The sequence below is a fragment of the Terrapene carolina genome, unplaced genomic scaffold, assembly GCF_002925995.2.
Source record: "Terrapene carolina triunguis isolate 2854851 unplaced genomic scaffold, T_m_triunguis-2.0 Scaffold131, whole genome shotgun sequence".
NCBI lineage: Eukaryota > Metazoa > Chordata > Testudines > Emydidae > Terrapene > Terrapene triunguis.
Genome location: NW_020664482.1, coordinates 22,888,885 through 22,902,827, shown reverse-complemented (window position 1 = coordinate 22,902,827; position 13,943 = coordinate 22,888,885).

Genomic DNA, 13,943 nt, shown 5'->3' with positions numbered 1-13,943 from the left:
GACAGCTTCTAGCAGCACTCCCCTTGTGAACAGTAGGAGATGGCAGCCATTTTGAAAGAAGGCAGTTCTTCATGGAATTCTCTATCGTCAAAAAATATTTGTCATCTGCTGAAGGAAAAGCTTTCAGTTATGAAGGACAACAGTAAAAAATGGCCATTAATCCTAACACAAATTAAATTCTTCAAACTTAGTCAAAGCATGAGATTTCAGTGAGTTTTAACTCTATGGAACACTCTGCATTATTCTGTTAACATAATCTAGGATAAATAATCTGACATGGGTGTTAAATTTCTGAAAGGATCCATTTTTAAATTAGTTTCAGTGTATAAACTAAATAACCAATTTCCTTGTAAATTCTCAGACAATTCCTTCTATACTCAAAGTGGATGTGCTGTTACACATTTTTACATTGAGGAGGAGCTGTACTCTTCTGATGTAACCAAATGGCTGAATCCCTGCTTATGGTGCTCATGACAAAAAGCGCCGGTGTGGACAATGCTTTGTCGGTGGGAGACGCTCTCCCACTGATAAAGCTACCACCCCTCATTGGTGGGTGGTTTTATTTTGTCAGCAGGAGAGCTCTCTCCTGCGGACAAAGAGTGGCTACACAGTGTGCCTTCACTGGCAAGGCTTTAGCAGCACAGCTGTGCCGTTGTAAGCTGCACAGTGCAGACATAGCCTATGTGTTCCCTACTGTGCTTTAGCATGGTACTATTTCAAACAGCGCTGCATTAAAGGGCACCAGCAGAGGGTCTACACCAGAGGTGGGCAAACTACGGCCCGTGGGACCATCCTGCCCAACCCCTGAGCTCCCGGCAGGGGAGGCTAGTCCCCGGTGCCTCCCCTGCTGTCCTCCTCCCTCCCCCACCCGCAGTCATGCCGCCATGCAGGCAGCGCTCTGGACGGTGGGGTTGCATGCTCCTGCAGAGCAGTGCGGCAGCATGTCTGGCTGTGGTCGGGCGGCGCGGAGACCAGACATGCTGCTCGGAACGGCATGGTAAGGTGGCCGGTGCTGAGGGGTTGGATAAGGGGCGGAGGTTCGGGGGGGGCGGTCGGGGGACGGGGAATGGGGGGGGTTGGATGGGCGTGGGGCCTGTCAGGGTGTGAGGGTGTGGATAGGGGTCGGGGGGCAGTCAGGGGACAGGGAGCAGGGGGGGTTGGATAGGGCGTGGGGTCCCGGGGGGTGGTTAGGGGAAGGGAGTCCTTGGAGGGGGCAGTCGGGGACAGGGAGCAGGGGGGTTGGATAGGGGGCAGGATCCCAGGGGGCGATTAGGGGCGGGGGGGTTGGATGGGTCAGGGGTTTTGAGGGGGGCAGTCAGAGGGCAGGAAGTGGGAGGGGGCGGGGGCCAGGCTGTTTGGGGAGGCACAGCCTTCCCTACCCGGCCCTCCATACAGTTTTGCAACCCCAATGTGGCCCTTGGGCCAAAAAGTTTGCCCACCCCTGGTCTACACAGACCAGTTAATGCACAACATGCTAGTGCACTTTAGAAATCACATCCCTATACTGCGCATTACCTCACCATGTAGACAAGCCCTTAGTCCCACAACTCATTTTGCCTCAGCCACTAAACAAACATCAGATGGTTGCAGCTGACTCAAATTTATACAGAAATGCAACATAGATATCAAAGTACAACATTCAACACCCGCAGCCTACTCTGCCAGTGTCCATGACCCCGCTGGACTGGAGTTATGACTTGCTGGCATATGGTCTCTCCCCTACTAGGACGTAGCTCTTAGTCTTTCAGTCTGGGAATGCAAAAAAGCTAAAAACAGCCCTCGTCCTTCTTCTCTGAAATTCGGTTCCCTTTCATTCTGTTTCCTGATAACACAAATCTCTGACCCTCCACTGCAGCCCTATCGGCATTTTGCTAGATAAGGGTGCCCCAGACGAAGCCAAGGGAAGAGGAGGAGTTCACTGGGTATCTAAGGCATTGGAAATGGAGGAGGTGAGGGTGAAAAACACGAAGGGGAGACACTGCAACCTTGCCCTTTTAACTCGGCTAGTGCAAGTGAGCATAGAATGCTTTGAACGTAAAGAGCTGCAGACATCTGGTGGAAAACTTGAACAACAAATCCATTAGGAAACACTTCTACTTTAATGGCTGATAATTTCCCAACTGCAGTCATTTCCCCAGTATTCTTTAGGCATTCTTACATCCACTTTTGCTTATGACTTTAACCTTGCGAAAAGCAAACAGTAGGGCTGAAGGATTGGGTTGAACTTTCTCCACTCTTCGCTCCTTAAGAAAGATCTAGCTGAGATTGAAGAGGTCTAGAGAGGAACAAAAAGGTTAGAAGTCTGACAGGACATATACACAACAGTAATGCTCTTACACTAAAAGTTTGTAAGGTGCTCTAGGAAACCTCAGAATGAAAGATACTATATGAGTGGATGGGCTACATACAGTACTGTATATCAAGGAAGTATTTCACCCACTGAGTTAACTGAAGTCCCATGTGGCATTAATTCCTGAGGTTAGTGTATTTATCTTATGGCTGTCATCAGTTTCTAAAAAAGTACAAAGTCTCTCTCTCTCTCTCTCTATATATATATATATATGAGGTAAGAATGCACAGAACAGTATCACCAAGGATGGGGTACTAGAGTGACTCTGCTACCAGAGCTGGGTGGAATTTGGATAGTCTATTCACAAAGGGGGTGGGGGAGCAGTTTCAGATGGAAAAGAAAAAATTGAAAAAAAAATGTATACCTTTTGGTTCCAACAGTTTTGAAAGAAAATGTTTTGACTTTTCATTTTGAAGTTTACAGGATTTTTTTTAAAAAAGGAGAGAGGCTGAAAGACACCCATTAATGAAACAAAATGAAAAAAAAACCCACATGTTTCAGGACAAACAAAATGTTTTGTTCAACTCAAAATTATATATGCAATTTTTTGGTTCAGCCACAGTCCCCCAAAAGTCATTTATTCACTCAGCTGTATCTGCTACAGATGAAAATGGACATTGACATGATAATAGCGTCTTTTTTAAAAGTGCTGATCTGCTCTGAAATATGATGACAATATAACAATAAAGCTCCTTCTTACTCAGATAGGACAGTCACAGGGAGCCTGAGACATATCTGCTCCCATTAGTGACAAAAGAAAAATCTTTATTAGTGTTTACTCAGGATCTGATCCTGCTTTCTTTGAAGTCAACGGGGGCTGGAAGAGGTCCTGTGTTCCAGATATAGGGCCAAACTACTACATCTGTGCAATTGCATCAAAGGCAATGGGGGTAGCAGAGATGTCACTGTGGACATTATTTGGACATATATAAGTCATCACACTGGCCAAATGTGACTGATTTTTTTTGATAGAATTACATTAGTGTAACAGCCAGTTTTTGTGTTTAATAATGTATTTGTTCAAGCATATCATGACATTTTACTTGCACAATTCTAAATTGGGCACAATGACATGACTGAAGACTTGGCTGAAAAGCCAAACACAGATCATAAATAATAATGAGTTGGGGGAGGTGTTCAGCAGGTTACCACAGTTATTGGTGCTCTTGTTTAAAGCCTCATTAATGGGCCTGAAGACGAGGGGTGTAAGCAGATAAACAGAATCTTAATGGCATTTGTGGTTGGCACTAAGTTCAGAGGCACTGTAAATAACTAGTGAGGACAGAAAAACAATACAAAGGAACCTAGAGAGGTGAGAACCACGGGCAGGAAAAGGGCAAAGTGACTCAGCTTGGAAAAATTCAAGTTAATATGTTTGGGGGAAATCAGGTGGAAGACAAATGTTGCGAGGCAGTGTGGTGCAGTGGCCAGAACACTGGACTCAAGAGATTTGGATTCAATTCTCAGCTTGGTCTCTGACCTTTGTGACCTTGGGCCAGTCATGCCATCTCTATTTTTCCATCCACCTTTGGCTGTCTTTTTTATTTAAACTATAAGCTCTTCAGTGCAGGGCCTGTTTCTCACTATGCATTTGTACAGTGCCTAGCACAGTGAGGCCCGGGCTCTCTTTTGGGGACTCTAGTCATTACCATAATATTAATATCTCATGGAAAGGAGAAACCTAGAAAGCATCAAGACTGAAATGTAAGAATGATAATGGTCAGGGAATCAGAGGTCCACATGAGATCATTCCTGGAATCCTCCATTTAGTTCAGGCCACCTCAGAGCCAGAGAGATTGAACTCCATTCAGTCTGTCAATACAAGTGATCTAGGAACTGGAAGCACCGACTTACAAAGACAGATAAGAACTAAATCCACCTCAGTTGCCTAATCAGCTATTATGAAGTGGCCTACATTCTAACCATGTCTGAAGAGGATGGGGGGGGGGGAGAGGGGCACACCAAGGAGAGAGACCGGGCATTCAACAACTGAATGAGGGAGTAGGAGTAAAGGGATGAAATTGAAAGAAGGTAAAGTAAGGCTGGATGTCAGGAAGCACATCTTGACAATGAAAACTGTGGAATGTTCTCCCAAGGACCAATTCACACACATTCAGTTCCCTCAGTGGAGGCCCTCAGTTGGAGCCCCCTTCTAGGCTTATCATTAAAGCTGCATATTGTATGTATCTTTATGAAAGAGAGAGAACAGGACTGTTCTGCTCTGCTGGGTCATGTGCAGACAGAAGTTGTGGACAGACATGGCAAAGGGCAGCACTGAATAAATGGATAAATGTTAGCAGATCAGTAAGAGCATAAAGCAGGCAGGGAGAGTAAAGCCTGAGGCTAAAGAAAATGAATTCTGTGTTTGAGATCATGGGATCTTCAAAACCAGACTCAGAAAACAAAATTCTCCCAAAGACTTTTCTGTGAGCAGCAGAACTGGGCAGCTATTATAGCTGCTGTTTCAAAGTAGGGATTCAATGCCCTCTCCTGGGCAAAAGGCAGCTTGTGTGTCAAAACCCTCAAACAGTTAAAACATGGCCATTTTTAAAAACATTAAAAAATCCCCGATCTCCTGATTCCCTTGACAGCCATCGGAAAAAACAGATGAGTCCAAGTCACAAAGATCCAATTCCAAATCAGATTTGGATCTGAACTTCTGTAAAGTTCTTGAGGGTTTAGGTCCTATTTCCTATTCGTGTCCATTTCTACAAGTGTGCATCTTCACCTATCCATGATTCAAATTCAACTAGGTGTCGTGGCCAAACTGTGCTACTAGAATGAGCTGTTCCTCTGTTCTTCTGGGACAGTGGAAACTCTTAGGGCTGGTCCACACTACCCGCCTGATTCGGCGGGTAGAGATCGATCTTCTGGGATCGATTTATCGCGTCTCATCTGGACGCGATAGATCGATCCCAGAAGCGCTCCCCCGTCGACTGCGGAACTCCTGCTCGCCGAGAGGAGGATGCGCTGTCGACGGGGGAGCCTGCCTGCGCCGCGTGGACCCGAAGTAAGTAAATTTAGTTCGATCTAGGAAACGTCGACTTCTGCTACGCTATTCTCGTAGCTGAAGTTGTGTTTCCTAGATCGATCCCCCGCCCCAGTGTGGACCTGCCCTTACATGTGAGGATGAAGATGGGATGTTGCTAGAAAGGAGGATTCAGAGGCTATTTTATAGCATACATAGGTCACCCTCTGCTGGAGAAGAGGTAAAACAACATCTGGGAACTAACTAACTGTGAGGGATGAAGTAAATTTAGAGGTGATATCTTCTAATGTGGAGACTAACAGATCATAAACAAGTTATCCCTTCAACACAGAACCACAGAAGTGCAGAACTGGAAGGGACCTCATTAGATCATCTAGTCCAGTTCCCTGCATTCAAGGCAGGACTAAGTAATAACTAGACCATCCCTGATAGGCAGGGCTATTTTGTGCCCTAGGTGAAACTTCCACCTTGTGCCCCCCCACCCCCACCCACACACAACCTCTGAAAACTAGTAAACTTAGCATTATAAACAGCCTGTCAGAATGGGTAACGGCTGTTGTAATGTTTCCTTTTTACCTTTAAGGCGTTTCAATTGTTTGCCATTGCCTCTGATAGTGTCCCATTCAAAGTCTTACTATTGTGCAAAGCTAAACAATTGAGCCTTGCATTGCATCACCAGCCAGGTTAGGCAGGGTGACAAATCCTTCTTGCCCCGGAGGGCCATTGTTCCTTGGTGACTAATTTCTACTCCAAGTCTATAAAGCAGACTTTTAAGGTAAATACATTATTCCTTCAATATTACCCATGCACACATCTCACAAAGATTCTCACTCATGACAAGTTACTAGCCTTGTGTAGATCCCTTCCACATTCCTCTTTGTGGGTAAGTGCCCTGTAAGACACGTGTGGGGTGCAGTGAGTTTGTCAGGCCTGCGGTGATAGCTGTTTGTGAAGATCAGGGGCCCTTTGCCAAGGGTGCTGGTGTCACAGAGAGCCTGGGGTGGCTGACAGTATGGGGCAGGGCACTGGGGCTGGTGGGGCAGGTAACACTCACTGGGCTGGGGGGCAGGGGAAGGGGGAGGTACCAGTCAGTCTCCAGTGCTCAGGCCGTGCCAGGGCCAGCAGCCTCTTCACCTCGGAGTCTCCTCCGCTTGCCTGGGGGCCACTCCTCCTCTCAGGCTCCCCGGCCGCTGCCGCCACGGCCACCCAGGAGGACGCGGGCGGGGGACGCTGCCCCGGAGGAGACGCAAGGGGCCAGGCTCGGCTGGGGCACCACTCCTGCCGGCCGAGAGCAGCAGGAACTGTGTGCCACTCGGGGGGAGCCGGGCGGCCCGAGCCCAGGGCGGCAGCAGCCTCTGCGGCAGCCGGGGCAGGCGGGGAGCGTAGCCTGCCATGGGGCAGGAGAGGCCACGCTGCTGCTGCTGTTTCCTGGCCCTACCGCGCGGCGCAAAGGACGGCTGTAGCGCTGGAGACTGACAGGTACCTGCCCCTAAGCAAGACTGTAAAAAAAAATATTGGGCACCGCTTTTTGGCGCCCCCAAATCTTGGCGCCCCAGGCGGCTGCCTAGTTCGCCTAGTGGTTACACCGGCCCTGCTGATAGGTGTTTAGAGGTTTTTAAGAACAAGTTAGACAATGACTGAGATTCCACACTTTTCCTAGGCAATATGTTCCAGTACTTAACTTCTCTGACAGGAAATTTTTCCTAATGTCCAACTTAAACCTCCCTTGCTGCAATTTAAACCCATTGCTTCTTGTCCTATCCTCTGAGGTTAACGAGAACAGTTTTTCACGCTCCTCCTTGTAACAGTTTTCAAGTACATAAAAGTTTGTTATCAAGTCCCCTCTCAGTCTTCTCTTCTCCAGACTAAACAAACCTAGTTCTCTTCAATGTTTCATCAGAGGTCATGTTTTCTAGACCTTTCATCATTTCTGTTGCTCTCCTCTGGACTTTGTCCAGTTTGTCCAAATCTTTCCTGCAATGTGGCACCCAGAACTGGACACAATACTGCTGCAGAGGCCTGATCAGCACAGAGTAGAGTGAAAGAATTACTTCTCCTGTCTTGCTTACAACACTCCTGCTAATACATCCCAGAATGATACTCACTTTTTTTTTTTTTGCAACAATGTTTCACTGTTGACTCATATTTAGCTTGTGATCCACCATGACCCCCAGATCCCTTTCTGTAGTACTCCTTCCTAGACAGTCATTTCCCATTTCATATGTGTGCAATTGATTGTTCCTTCCAAAGTGGAGTACTTTGCATTTGTCCTTATTGAATTTCATCCTATTTATTACTGGACAAACTGGAGAAAGGGTCTGATCATTTTGAATTTTAATCGTATCCTCCAAAGCACTTGCAACCCCTCCCAGCATCCACAAACTTTATAAGTTTACTCTCTATGCCATTATCTAAATCACTGATGAAGACATTGTACAGAACTGGACCCAGGACTGAGCCTATGTTGGATTGGTTGTTGGACAGGTTGAAGCTAATTGTGCAGTTTTCAAGTCCCATACCAAACTAGAGCACATGCCAACTTCTGACACTGCGGTGTGTGCAATGCCTTGGGGAAAATCCTGTCTCAGTTCCTGACCAGGACTTTGGAATAACACAAGCAGCAAGCAAGCCAAAAGGGTATACATGAGTTTCATGCCCTTGCAAAAAGGCAACAGTCTAAATTTGTCCACATGGAATCACTAGCTGTGTATGTGGTGGAGTCACAGCTAACATGAGGTAATCAGATGAAAAGCCCAGTTGAAATAGTGACCAGGGGACAGAAACCACAGCCACTGAGATAGGATGGATGCATGCAGTAAATGCTGTGACATCTGACTAATCAATCAATTCTGCCAAACACACTCTATTCCAGGGGTAGGCAACCTATGGCACGCGTGCCGAAGGCGGCACGTGAGCTGATTTTCAGTGGCACTCACACTGCCCAGGTCCTGGCCACCGGTCCGGGGGGCTCTGCATCTTAATTTAATTTTAAATGAAACTTCTTAAACATTTTAAAAACCTTATTTACTTTACATACAACAATAGTTTAGTTATATATTATAGACTTATAGAAAGAGACCTTCTAAAAACGTTAAAATGTATTACTGGCATGCGAAACCTTAAATTAGAGTGAATAAATGAAGACTTGGCACACCACTTCTGAAAGGTTGCCGACCCCTGCTCTATTCCAAGGTATTAGAAACTGAGAGGACATTGAATCAACTTGCACACAGAGGACACAATTCACCTGGAAACCTTACCACACAGGTAAAACCTATTCCGCATCAGGAAACTGAGGGAGGAGAACTAATGTGCCCGGAAAAGTTCGATGTTTAACAAAGAAGGCCTCATCCCCTAGGTTTCTCCTATTGTGGTAGTTAAAAAGAAAAACTCAGGGTATGTCTACACTACAGGATTAATCCGAATTTAGATAATTCGAATTTGGGAAACAGGTTGTATAAATTCGATTGTGCGCGGCCACACTAAGCACCTTAATTCGGTTTTAAACCACATTAATTCGGTGGTGTGCGGCCACACTACCCCATTAACTTAAACACAGTAATTCGGTGGTGTGCGTCCACACTAACCCTAATTCGAATTAACAAAATCGATTTAGGCTCTACTCCGTTCGTCGAGGTGGAGTACAGAAATCGATTTAAAGGGCCCTTTAATTCGAATTAACTGGCTCTGTAGTGTGGACGGGTGAAGGGTTAATTCGGATTAAGGCAGCTAAATCCGAATTAAAGTCCTAGTGTAGACCAGGCCTAAAACAAAGCAACAAGGCAAGATCTGAATCCGTGTCAGTGTGCACCTACTAACCAAAGAAATAAGACCTGAGACACATCATCACCTCACTATGGATCAGACTGCAGATGAACTAAATGGATCCCAGGTTTTTTGCAGCAGAGTACCACTGAACAGAGCTTCACCAGCAGGGCTGGTGCAAGGATATTTTGCGCCCTAGGTGAAACTTCCACCTTGTGTGCCCCCCCCCCAACATCGGTTCATTGAGGGGCAAATCCCAACGAGCCTTTATAGACCCCAGGGGCCAGCCGTGCCCAGGGGCTGTTCCCCAGACCAGGTTCCCCCCTCTCCGCCCCCTGAACTCCCCTGGAGGATGCACAGCCCCCCCGCGAGCTCTCCCCACCCCACCCCGGTGACCCCCGCCCCGAGTCCACTCACTGCCTTTGCCGGGCTTGGGCCGCTGCAGCAGCTTGGCAGGGAGGAGCTGCCTTCTGGGGGCTCCTGCAGCAGATGCATGTGGGCAGAGGCCCCCATGCACCCCCCCGGTTCCCCCCTCGCTGCACTCAGGCTCTGTGGGTCCCGGGAGTGTGAGCCACTGCCACCCCTCCCACTCCTGGAGCAGTCTCAGGGCCCCGTGCCCCAGCGGCTGCTCACATGCCTGGGAGCTGCAGAGCCCGAGCGTAGCAAGTGGGGAGCTGAGGGGCGCATGGGGGTCTCTGCCCGCATGCATCTGCTGCAGTCTGCAGGTGCCCCCCAGGGGGGCGCCAGGCCACAGCCTGGGCAGGAGGGGCGGGGGGTGCGGCTGCTCTCCGCTAGCGGTGCTGCTGCCTTTGCAGGGCTCCTGCCCCCCTGCTCCGCACCGGCTCCTCCATGGCTGGGGCTCACTGACCCCGCAAGCCCTATGCAGTATTATTAAACTGGTGCCCCTATGCCCGACAGCAGCCTGAGCTTGCAGCCCGGCGGAGGCAGGGGCGGAGAGACAAGGCAGAAAGAACAACAAGATGCCCAGCCTGCCTCACGGTGGCGGAGAGTCACAGTTCCCCGCAGAGACCCCTGTACCCTCTCCCTCACGCAGAATGGACATGCAGAAGGTACCTAATTAAAAGCACTAAACTTGGGAATAAAAAATGTCAGTCACAGGTTTTTTGATATGCCCTGAAGTTTGTCAGACATTTATTTGCAAAAACTTTGTAGTAAGGGTGAGTCAGCTGTCTTGCTGAATACAACATTAAATATTATGGAATACATGATGCAGCTCTTCTCTGTTTTACATTTTCTTAATCAGTATTTCTAAACTGATTTTATATTTTAAATGTACTCTTAAGCTTTCATAAAGTAATCATTCCAGATTACTACATATTTAACTCACTGAAACAGACATTACTTTAAATTAATCAGTCACAGAGGTTTAGTGTGTTCATAACAGTGTTCAATGATTTTAGAAAAAGGGAGCACTAATTTACTGTGTGTGATCTGCATAACAATACACGTTTATGAAATTTCACCAACTTTAAAAAATATGTTTCCAAAGATTTTAGGCATAACAAAGGATTTTATATCTTACTAAGGTACTGATTTTGCTTAAAACTAGTTCATCAGAGAGTCAGAAGTAAAGAAAGGGAAACTCAGTCCAGCTATCTGGAAGCAAAGGGCTGTTGCTTCCTTCAATGGGATGGCGGGGAGTGGGGGTGAAGGGAGAAATGGATGGACAGAAAGGACAGGAAGACTTTGGAAGTAAGTTTTTTTACTATAGCAATTAAAATGTGTATTTTAGATAAGGGTGGTCTTTTGAAGAATTTATTTAAAAAACCATATGTCTGAAGATCCAAGCATTTAAGGCTAAAGATGATTGTGCATCTAAAAATCTATGCAAGGATTTTTTAGAGATGTGATTTTATAATCTTCACCAACTCACTAATGAAATATTTTTAAAGCAAATTTTAAACTAAGGTCCTGTAGACTGACATGTTCTGAGTAAATATTACAGTCATGCACAACTGTTTTTGTCAGTACATTCAGGCCTTGGCTACACTTGCAGATGTACAGCGCTGTGAGTTAAACCTGACTTCGTACAGCTGAGTAGGGAAAGCGCTGCAGTCTGTCCACACTGACAGCTGCCCAGCGCACTGTCGTGGCCACATTTGCAGCATTTGCTGCGCCATTGGGAGCGGTGCATTATGGGCAGCTATCCCACAGAGCACCTCTTCCCATTCTGGCGCCATGGGTTGTGGGAAGGGGGCGTGGGTGCGGGGCATTCTGGGTCCTGTCCCAACGCCCCGTGATGCATCGCTTCGCATCCCAGAAATCCCTTTGTTTCCGTCCACCTTTGGCGCCATCTTTCAATGGTTTCTGTGCAGCGCGATCTGTCTGCGGGAAATGGAGCCTGAACTGCTGAGGCGTATGCTGACGAGTCTCGCCAGCACGTCACATTTGGCTGTCGAACTATTCCTTAAGATCCAAAGTGACAGTGAGAGTGAGGAGTCCGACGATGCTATCGAGCCGCGTAACGCGTACGATACGAAATTGCTTGTGGCATTCACGGACATGCTCAGCACCGTGGAACGCCGCTTTTGGGCTCGGGAAACAAGCACCGAGTGGTGGGATCACATCGTCATGGAAGTCTGGGATGACGAGCAGTGGCTGCAGAACTTTCGGATGAGAAAAGCCACTTTCATGGGACTGTGTGAGGAGCTCGCCCCCACCCTGCGGCGCAAGGACACGAGATTGAGAGCTACCCTGCCAGTGGAGAAGCAGGTGACTATTGCAATCTGGAAGCTGGCAACTCCAGACAGCTATCGGTCGGTCGCAAACCAGTTTGGAGTGGGAAAGTCGACCGTTGGAATCGTGTTGATGCAAGTTTGTAAGGCCATTAATCGCATACTACTCAGAAGAACCGTGACTTTGGGTAACGTGCAGGACATAGTGGATGGCTTTGCACAAATGGGGTTCCCTAACTGTGGAGGGATGATAGATGGGACGCACATTCCTATTCTGGCACCACCCCACCTAGGATCCAAGTACGTTAATCGGAAGGGGTATTTCTCTATGGTTCTCCAGGCTCTTGTGGATCACCGTGGGCATTTCATTGACATTAACACAGGCTGGCCCAGAAAGGTGCATGACGCACGAATCTTTTGGAACACTTGGCTGTTCAGGAAGATGCAGGCCGGGACTTTTTTCCCAGAGCGGAAGATCACAGTAGGGGATGTTGAAATGCCCATTGTGATCCTTGGAGATCCCGCTTACCCGTTAATGCTGTGGCTCATGAAACCCTACACAGGGAGCCTTGACAGCAGCAAGGAACGGTTCAACTACAGGCTGAGCCGGTGCCGAATGACTGTGGAGTGTGCCTTTGGCCATTTAAAGGCCCGCTGGCGATCTCTGTATGGGAAGCTGGACTTGGCCGAAAATAGCATCCCCGCGGTTATATCCGCATGCTGTGCCCTCCATAATATTTGTGAAGGGAAGGGTGAAAGCTTCACTCAGGCATGGACCTCCAAGGTTCAACACCTGGAGGCTGAATTTGCACAGCCAGAGAGCAGGGCTATTACAGGGGCCCAGCGCGGGGCTGCAAGGATTAGGGATGCCTTGAGGGAGCAATTTGAGGCTGAAAACCAGCAGTGATATCTGGTGCCCTGCATGGGAGTGAAGTGCAGTAGTTCCAATCTTTAGGAATCAGTGCTTGCTAAGCAGACAAGCAGACTTGCAGTGCCTGTTTATTTCCTGGGCTAAGGAGTCTTTTACTTTATGCAATAATAAAGAATGTTTTCAAAGCCAAAAAATCCATGTATTGAAAAGAAAAAAAAAATTTATTGAAAAGAAAAAAGGGGGTGGAGTGGGGAACGGTACAATCACAGATTCGCGTATGTCCTGTCTGGTGTGCTGTGCAGTGAGTGCTGCACTTCAGGATAGCTATATTGCATGGTGATGGGGATTGAGTGCAGAGGGTAAGGGTCGTGGTTTTCAGGGCTGGGTGGTGAAGATACTGGTGTTAGAGGCAGCGGGTGGCGTGAAGAACACGGAAGTTGGGGAAAGTGGGTTGGAGGTGACAGTGGGGCACAACGGAAAGAGTTTTGGGACAAGGGCTGTGGGCGGGTGGCGTTTGCGTTTGCGGTACTGCTCCTCTTTCTGCATGGCTACCAGCTCCTGGATAGCGTCTGCTTGGCGCTCCAGGATGCTTATGAGCTGATCCGTGCTTTGCTGCCGGTGCTCCGTGCTTTGCCGCTGGTGCGCTGCGTTTTCCTGGTGGATCCTGCTTTCTCTCTCCCTCCAGTTCTGTGCTTTGTCATTCTCTTTAATAGATTGCCGCATCACTTCTTGCAGCATGTCTTCTTCGCTTTTTCGCGGTCTCTTCCTGAGTCTTTGCAGTCTCTGAGCAGGCGATAAGAGGGACGGCTGAGGTCTCAAGGTTGATGCTGCTGTAGAAGCAAAATGCAACATTTAACAGAGGCAGCATTGTTTATACCAGACAGAGTAATGATTCCCCCCGCACTTAAGGAGTAGAAAACACACAGGGTCTACACAATAGCATAATTTTCCCATCCGAAATAGAGCACACATATCCCACGGGAGCCTCAAAATGGTGAGTAAGGGGGACTGATTGTTTCAGGGCTGCACTGTCCTCTGGGTTTCTGTGCCTTGGGGAGAGCCAACAGCTTCAGGGGGCACCTACACTGAACACTGTCCCAACATTTTCCACAGGAGTTTGTCCTGGACGATATCTCGCTGCTGAGGGTGACCTGGGAAGCAAGGGAGGGTCTTCTACTGCAATGCGGCTTCCACCCTGGCCCATATGCAGCTTGCCTGTGTGCAGCAATGGTCCCCCCGCCCCTCGTGACACAGTGGCGCGGACACGTTAGC